General features: G+C 45.3%; 1 protein-coding gene across 1 annotated transcript in view; it reads right to left on the bottom strand.

Annotated features, from left to right (window-relative positions):
• CPEB4 (cytoplasmic polyadenylation element binding protein 4) overlaps positions 1-8,621 on the bottom strand; it is a 78,141-nt gene that overhangs the window by 68,089 nt on the left and 1,431 nt on the right. The gene's annotated exons all lie outside the window — the stretch shown is intronic.

Raw genomic sequence — 8,621 nt, 5'->3', positions numbered from 1 at the left:
CCATGGAAGGTGCCGGCCCGGCTGCCCGGGGGTGGCGGGGCACGGGCAGGGCCGGCAGCCGCTCCCCCCTCATGTAAGACACCGCCGGCAGGGCGGGGCAGGGCGGGGCGGGGCCTCCGCGGCCGCTTCGAGTCTCCGGCCGGTGCCTCCCTCCTCGTCCCCGGCCGCGCCGCCGAGCCCGTCTCCTCAGCGCGGAGCCGCCGAGCGAAATGACAACCAGCTGGAGCGAGCGGCGCGGCACTTCCGGTTGGGGAGGGGCCAACCCGCCCCGCCCCTCTGCCGCCTCCGGCGCAGGCCCCGCCCCCTCCGCGGCCTCCAGCCTCTTCCAGGACGTGGGAAGCCATGATTGTTTGGGGTATGTCGGGGGTAGTGTCTTTTCGGTAGCCATCTTGGGTTAGGGCAGGAGGCTGGTCGGCTAACACGGGGAGTGAAGCCGCCGCTGTGCAGCCACCTTTGGTTGGGGCAAAGTTATTTCTAGATACGATGAGTGGGTCCGGGCGGCAGGTGAAGCTGTGGCCGCGACCTCTGCGGCTCCCCGGGAAGCTCAGTGCTGCGCACCAAGTTTAGGGGACAGCTTCAGATTTCAGCCTCAGCTTGAGCAGTTGGGTGGGGCTTGCAATTTGCAAACTGAGCCATGGCTCAGGCCCCAAAACTGAGGAGCGGCTTCAGGCCACGGGCCTGGCTGAGTCCACTGACCCATCATGGCTGCAAGTCATCTGTGGAGCTGGGTTTTCTCCAGGCGGTCACTTCACCCTGAGGGCCAAGGCCTGTTGCAAACCCACCTGAAAGCCGAGGGCTACGGCCTGTTGCAAGCGCTACCAAACAGCGTCGCCACAGCTCCTTGAGGCCCCTTTCCTCCGTGTCAGACCTCACTGCCTTCGGATCTGAGATTCACTTGTTCAACCTCCCGGTGGAGATACTGGGTGATCAGGAGTGAGACGACTGAATAATAATAAGAAAAATAAGGCAAAAGGAACCTGCATAATATATACTGACATTTTACGCCAAACTTTACCCATCTCATCACCAAGATACCTAACGGTCCCAAACAGCGCAGTGTTCACGCAGGCTGCATCAGATATTGGACTGTTCATACGTATCTATAGTGATACATTTTTGTAAGGTTTTGTTTTTGTATTTTTTTTTCTGTTTGTTTCTTTTTTCTTGTTTTTTGCTTGTTTTTCTTTTTCCAGGCTTCTTAATGATTCAGAGAATCACTTATTTGGAGAAAGTGTCATTAGATCCAATGTTGCAGTGTTTTTGGTTGTAGCCGTGTTGGCCTAAGGACATAGGCAGGCAAGCTTCTTTGGGTAGGTGTGATATCTTTTATTAGACCAACTGAGTCGCTGGAAAAAAAGTTCTTTGCAAGCTTTCAGGCACAAGCATGCTTCAAGCTTTTTCCCAACAACTCAGTTGCTCTAATAAAAGATATCACATCTACCCAAAGAAGCTTGTCTGCCATTAGATCCAATGTGACATTATCTTTTATTTCTTAGAGTGTAGAAATGAGACACAGAGACAAGTGATACCATTTTTAAAAACTCCTAAATGACATAAGAACCAAAGTCCCATTAAAAAAAAAAGATGTAGGCATTTATGATTATAAGTCTCATTGAAGTTTTCTTTAGAAAGTACTTTCAAAAGACAGTGTTTTCTTTTGTGTTTTTTTTAAATCTCAAAAGAAAGAAGTGGTAGCTTTGCAGTTTTTCCCTGAGGCAAAATTAGTTGGCAGAAGACATAAACACGGATATGAACGAACAGAGGTACAATAAATTTGATTACAGAAACTAGGTATTGAACAGTTCTGCTAATAATAAAAAATTAAAATAGTTAAGTTTAACGTTAAGGGCTTTAAAATGTTTACCGTCATTAGTCCCACTGAAGGCAAATGAGTTAGAGACAGAAATACAGCAGTAGAGTGAAACAAGGAGAAAGGTCTCAATGTAAAATGAAGCCAAAGTAGTCCTATTTTGTGCTCATTAAATATGGCAGCTCACTGTGACAGAGTCACATGCTTTTTCTCTTATGCTCCCCACCCTGTTGCCCTTCTAACACAAGCTCACCCAGAACATACAGCAAAGTCATCTGGACAGCCACAGTGGTGCCTGGTAAGCATGACTTGAAAGGTCAGCTGGATGCTTTCAGCTGCAAGTTTCACCCCTCCTCCCCTGCTTCTAGACTGATAAACAGAGTGTGTGACAGATGTTCTGGTATCGAATGCAAATGGAAATCACCATGTACAGCATTGGCTAACATGGAAGTTTTGTAATTCTTAGCTAAATTTGTAAAGGAAGGGAGAGGAGGTTTAAATTGTGACATCCAGTAAATCTGATCTCTCAGGATGATGAGATGAAGCCATTATAACATCTGAGAGCTATAAATAGGAGTGTTTATAGACAGATGAAAAAATCCTCCTGAGCCACATATATACCAGGATACACTTAATGCCAGAATGCAAGTGTCAAGGTTGGGATGATGGGAGAAGACCTTTTTTCCATTAATCTACCCTCAAGCATTACCTGATTTCTTCTTAAACTACCGTGCGAGGGCAACAGCATAAGGAAGCCTATATAAAACCAGAAGTGGTACACAATATTGTGCAACCTTAGGCTCAGACACTTCTGTAAAGTTTTCACAGAACATGCACTACAGGATCAGGCCCTTGGTTTCTAAAATGCTTTAGAAAGCTTTGGAATAAAAGGCAATAAATGTATATATATTTATATATACACAGCTTTGTGTCTGTGTGTGTGTCTATTTTATATATATCCACATACATACATACACATACTCACATATATTGCCCATAAAATTCTGCAGATATTAATAATTATGAAAAGTATCAATAAAATTGTAATAATATAGTGTGTGTATTAATAATATATCTTATTAATGTACACACTATATTATTACATATTACATTGTAACATACTATTATATTTACATATATTAGAAAATAGACGTGCTTAATAAACAAAAAGTTAAATGACAAGCATTTAACTATAATGGATAATAACATTATAATTTATGCATTGATGTATACTAAATGTTGATGTGCTGTTATCAGTTAATAATAGCTATTAAAGTATATGTTGCCTTTAGCTTTCTATATTTATTGAATGTTTATTAACTATTATTTTTCCTTGTGAAACAACCTTCATGCAAACCATGAGCCTGATTTGATGGTTATTAGGCATGCATTATGAACTTCCATGCTTAATTTGAGTGTGATTACCAAATGAGTAGGAGCATGCATAATACATCTGAATAGTTTTGGAGTCATCTGGTCTGTATGAACATAAGTCACAACCTCATGACTGACATTGTTGCACACCTAATGTTTCTGAAAATCCCTCCTTGCAGTACAGTATGGAATATATGGATATAGGGGCAGGAACAGATCCAGTTGCACCCCCGTTTGATTTCTGCTTCATTCTGCACACTAAATTCAACCCTCTCTCCTTTTTTTAATGGCCACTTGTTCAAACTATTTTTTCTTCTGCAATTGTGCTGTTTGTTAGCCATCCCTGATAATTTCTTATTTCACAGCCCTGCACACTGTTTGCAAGCCGCAAACGGTAGTCTTGTGGCTACACCAGACAAGAAAGCTGATATTTTTAACAGTTTCTTTGCCTCTATTTTCTTGAACAGGGACCACCTACAAGAGATAGGGACAATTTTGGGGATAGTTCTGTCAGGTCTTCAGTCAGTACAGATGTAGTCAGGGATTTTCTGGAAGAGCTAGACATTTTTAAATCCCCAGGTCCAGATGCCCTCCACCCAAGAGCGTTGAGGGAACTGACAGGGGTCATCACGGAGCCCTTGGCCTAGCTGTATGAGCATTCATGGTCATCTGGCCAGGTGCTGGGGGATTGGAAACTGGCTAATGTGGTCCCAATCTTCAAGAAAGGGAGGAAAGCGGACCCAAGTAACTATAGGCCTGTAAGCCTCACCTTGTGCTTCTTGATGATTCTTTCCAAGATCTTCCCAAGCACCATCTGTGGGGGGCCTTCAGGGGAGATCATGCTCAGGGGCAATCAGCGTGGGTTCATCAAAGGCAGGTCCTGCCTGACCAACCTGATTGCCTTTTATGACCAAGTTACTAAATCCTTGGATGATGGTGGCGCCGTGGACATAGTCTTTCTAGACTTTAAGAAGTCCTTTGAAACTGTCTCTCACCCCATTCTCATCAATAAATTAAGCAACTGTAGCATTGATGCCTGCACAGTTGGATGGGTAAAAAATTGGCTGATGGGGTGCACCCAAAGAGTAGTGATGGACGGGTTGTACTCAACCTGGCAAGATGTGAGCAGTGGGGTACCCCAGGGCTCAGTCCTCGGGCCCGCACTGTTTAACATCTTCATCAGTGACTTGGACAAGGGGGTGGAAAGCACGCTGTCTAAGTTTGCTGATGACACTAAGATGTGGGGCAAGGTGGACACACTTGAAGGGGGAGAGAGGCTGCAAACAGATTTAGACACACTACAAAAGTGGGCAGATGAGAATAGGATGGGGTTCAACGTAGATAAATGCAGGGTGCTGCACCTTGGGAGAACGAATCCACAGCGTACATACAGGCTGGAGAGTTTCCTCCTTGAAAGCACAGAGGTGGAAAGGGATCTTGCGAGTCATTATTGACTCCAAGATGAACACGAGCCACCAATGCCAGACCACAGCCAGCAAGGCCAGCCATACCTTGTCATGCATCCAAAGGTGCATCTCAGGCTGGTCCAGAAAGGCGACACTCCCCCTCTATGCGACTTTGGTCAGGCCGCAGTTGGAGTACTGCATCCAGTACTGGGCGCCACACTTCAAAAGGGATGTGGCCAGCCTGGAGAGGGTTCAGAGGAGGGCCACCCGCTTGGTAAGGGGGCAGCAGGACAGGCCCTATGAGGAGCGACTGGGGAACCTGAACCTGTTCAGCCGCAGCAAGAGGAGGCTGAGGGGGGACCTAGTGGCTGCCTACAAACTCATCAGGGGAGATCAAGAACAAGTAGGTAGAGCCCTTTTCTCCCCAGCACCACCTGGGGTGAGAAGAAATGATAGTAATAAGCTGATGGAGAATAGGTTTAGGTTAGAGATCAGAAGGCAATATTTTACAGTTAGGATGGCCAAAATCTGGAACCAACTTCCCAGGGAAGTGGTCCTTTCCCCTACCTTGGGCAAATTCAAGAGGAGGTTGGATGATCACCTGTCTGGGGTCTTGTGAACCCAGCATTCATTCCTGCCTGTTGCAGGGGGTCAGGCTAGATGATCTGTTCAGGTCCCTCCTGATCCTAGCTACTATGAAACTATGAAACTGTTTTTAGCTCTAGCTAAAAAACTTAACTCAGGTGTGACGATATTTACTGAGGTGTAGGAATGACTGACAATGAAGTGTTGGAGGCACTGTCAAGATGCTCAAGGTGGCTAGTTTTTGTTTTATGAGTCTGAATAAGAGATGTGCATTTAACTATAGTGAGTATGGCAAAAACTAATGACAATATCTTTCAAGTATTCTGACTCTTTTTTGCCTAGTTTGTTGTGGTTTTTTAAATTTAGTGTATAATTGTGCAAATTAATGCACATTCAAATAGTTATATTTCTAGCCCCCTAATATATTAATAAAACTTCTAGCTTCCCTTTAAATAAAGAAAAATGTGTTATAAGTGATGATGTACAACACCATCTGCACCCCCATTTTCAAAATCCTATGTTGCCCATGCATGAGGCCCATTGTTTTTTGCCCACTGTAAGTGGAACTTAGTATTTAGTTTATTTTGAGCAAGAGGGAGAAGGGAACCTTTGCTCTTTATTATCTTTTAAAAGTCATCTTGGCTGCTTGCAGATGTTAAAAAAAAATGAACAGCGCTTTAAACTTGGCACGCTTCCGCACCAAGCCCAGTGCAAGCCCAGAAGAGGCAGCACATTAGTTGGACCTAGCTTGTCCAACATCTGTATAGGTCAGACACATTAGAGGGGCTTTTTTGGTGCTTTTATCTAATAGCTGATTGAGTCAGCTATTAGATAAAAGCATCAAAAAGTTCTGCTGAAGCACTTAATCTATACAGATGCTGCAGAGCCCGGTTGAAGTAATGCATTGCTCCTTCCGGTAAAGTGTGTTGGGTTGTTTTTGTTGTTTAACCTCTGCAAGCAGACCTTGTACTTAATATTACGAATGCACCAGAAACACTCTATTATACATTTGTTAGAAATGAAAAATAAATAGACCTGTCATATTTACAGAGCTAACTGAATCTCTCTCCTTTTCATATTCTCCCTCAGATTAGAGGCCTTGCACCTTAGTGTCTCTAAGTGGAATCTTGGGATTCTTCCATTGTTAGACTGGGCCCTGGGCCCTATATATATTGTACTTACCCAGCAGGTCAAACAGTGGTTCTTGCTTGGAGAGTGTCAGCTGTAGTGTACAATAAGCAAAGTGCATTCTTAAAGGATTGATTTTATTTTACCAGCAAGAATATAGCATTTGGAAAGAAAATAAGATGTTAAACTGACAAACATTCCACGTACATGACTATCCTACTGTCCTGTGATAGGGACCAAGGCAGGCCTGGCTTCTTCAGGCACCCCAGCAGGTGGCTATATCTGTCTGATTCCCCCAAAAACTCCCCCAGCACTGATCTTGTCTTTTGAAATAATCAAGCCCCTTATTAATCCAGCCAGAACCCATTTGTTCTTGTCAATGCCAAGGCTGTAGGAATTCCAATCCTTGTCAATTCCAGTTGAATAGGCTCAGCAGATCAAACAAGACACCTTAGAGCCAATGCCTCTGCCATTGTCCTGAAACAACCCTCAAGTTTTCACTGAATGGTAACTTATTTTGAAAAAATCTTCTCTTACCTCTCATCTCCTTATAATTGCTACTAAACTGAATCAGTATATTCCTACAGTTAACATAAAAAAAATCATGTCAACACATAGGATTAATAAATTATTATAGACTAGCTCCAGATCCATCACAAGACCTATCCATCTAAACATGAAAGGCCACTTCCCCCACCTCTCTCCATGCCATACTGACATGCTTGAGATCAGCTGAGGCTCTCAAGTTGGAAATTCGTTGGTAAACGAGTGAAGCATTATGCAAGATGTTCCCTGTGAGTGTCCCATGGCTTTGGACCACATTCCTCCATGATCTGAAATAACTGGAGTCTGATGAATTTCAGGTCATTCCACAAGGCTCATTTTTCCCCTCAGGCATTTAAAAATAGGGGAAGGGTGCAGGATTGTAAGTGGACAGATGGGGAAATGACTGTGGAGGATATGTGGTGTGCTGAATGTACTACACTTGCGACTGCAGTTATATCAGGAGTGCCCGGAGCAGGGATAGGCAATGTTTTTGGGCTGGAGTGCCGAAAAAACCACAATGCCTACCTTGGAAGGTGCCTGAGTGCCAGCATGCCAGAAAAGCAAAATGTGGGGAGTATACATAGCAAGATGCACTGCATATTAGTATATTTAATAATCATAAATGTTACCTTTGGTGTTGTGTATTCCTTTTTTGTTAAGCATGTTGCAATGAGAGAGAGAGAAAAATAAGAGAAAGGGGAAAAAGAAAAAGAAGGAAAGAGAAACAAAAAAGAGAAAAGGAAAGAAAAAAACGTGCACAAACACAGAGAATGAGAACACACCCCAAACAGACACATGAGCACACATCCAGAACCAGGCACATGTGCGCACACAGAACCAGTTGTGCAGGCACACAGAACCAGACTGCTGGACCACCGGACAAAGTCTGACCCAACGATGCCCTGGGCCCGCCGGAGCCCCTGTGCTTCCCCAGGGAGCCAGTCCCCAGGCTGCAGTATGTCCGGCCAAGGCCCTGGCCCACAGCCTGCCCATCAGCCCAACCACCCATCCACCCTGCACAGCTAAATCCGCAAAGGTGTGGCACTCCCGGCAAGGGGCGGTGCCAGCCTCATCTTGGTGGGGGTCTGGGCCTGGGCTGGGCTTGGAGCGGGTGGGAGTCAGGTGGGCTCAGCTGCAAGGCCTGGGCTCCGTGGTTAGCAGCAGCTACCCAGAGCCTGATCTGGCTGCAGCCAGGAGGCTGCAAACAGCTGCTCCAGGCTCTGGCATCAGCTTCGTCCTGGCAAGTGCGTGTGCACCTTGGAGTGGACAGTGGGGACAGGGCCTGAAGCAGCACAACCCTCCCGCACAGTCGCTGCCAGCATGGAGCTGATGCCAGGGCTGCGGAGCCCGGCGCAGCTATTTGCAGCCTGCCCACTGCCTGCACTGGGAGCAGCCCGGGCTCTGTGGCTGGCAGCTGCTACCAGAGCCGGGGCTGGTGGTAGTGTGCCGAGCAAAATGGCCTTGAGTACCATGCTTAGCACACATGGCGGGGTTGCTCATAAAGATGGGTGCCAATTTTTACACTTGCATAAATTAAAATCAACACAACATTTTGCAGAGTTAAATGACCACAAAAGGAGAAAGAAATCATGAGGATGTGTACATTCGGGGGGGGGGCCGAGATGGCATTCCCATTCAGCAACATTTGTCAAAAAGTTTCAATCAACAGTTGGGCGTGTATAACCACCTCCATACTCCAGGCTATTTTAAACCTGTAAAGTCACTAGTTTTTTTTCAACAAACCCCAAATTGCATACACATGTTAAGTAAGC

Source organism: Crocodylus porosus, unplaced genomic scaffold (genome assembly GCF_001723895.1).
Source record: "Crocodylus porosus isolate Cpor-Errol unplaced genomic scaffold, CroPor_comp1, whole genome shotgun sequence".
NCBI classification, from domain to species: Eukaryota; Metazoa; Chordata; order Crocodylia; family Crocodylidae; genus Crocodylus; species Crocodylus porosus.
Note: the sequence above shows the minus strand (reverse complement) of the source record. Positions and strands in the feature narration are given on the sequence as shown.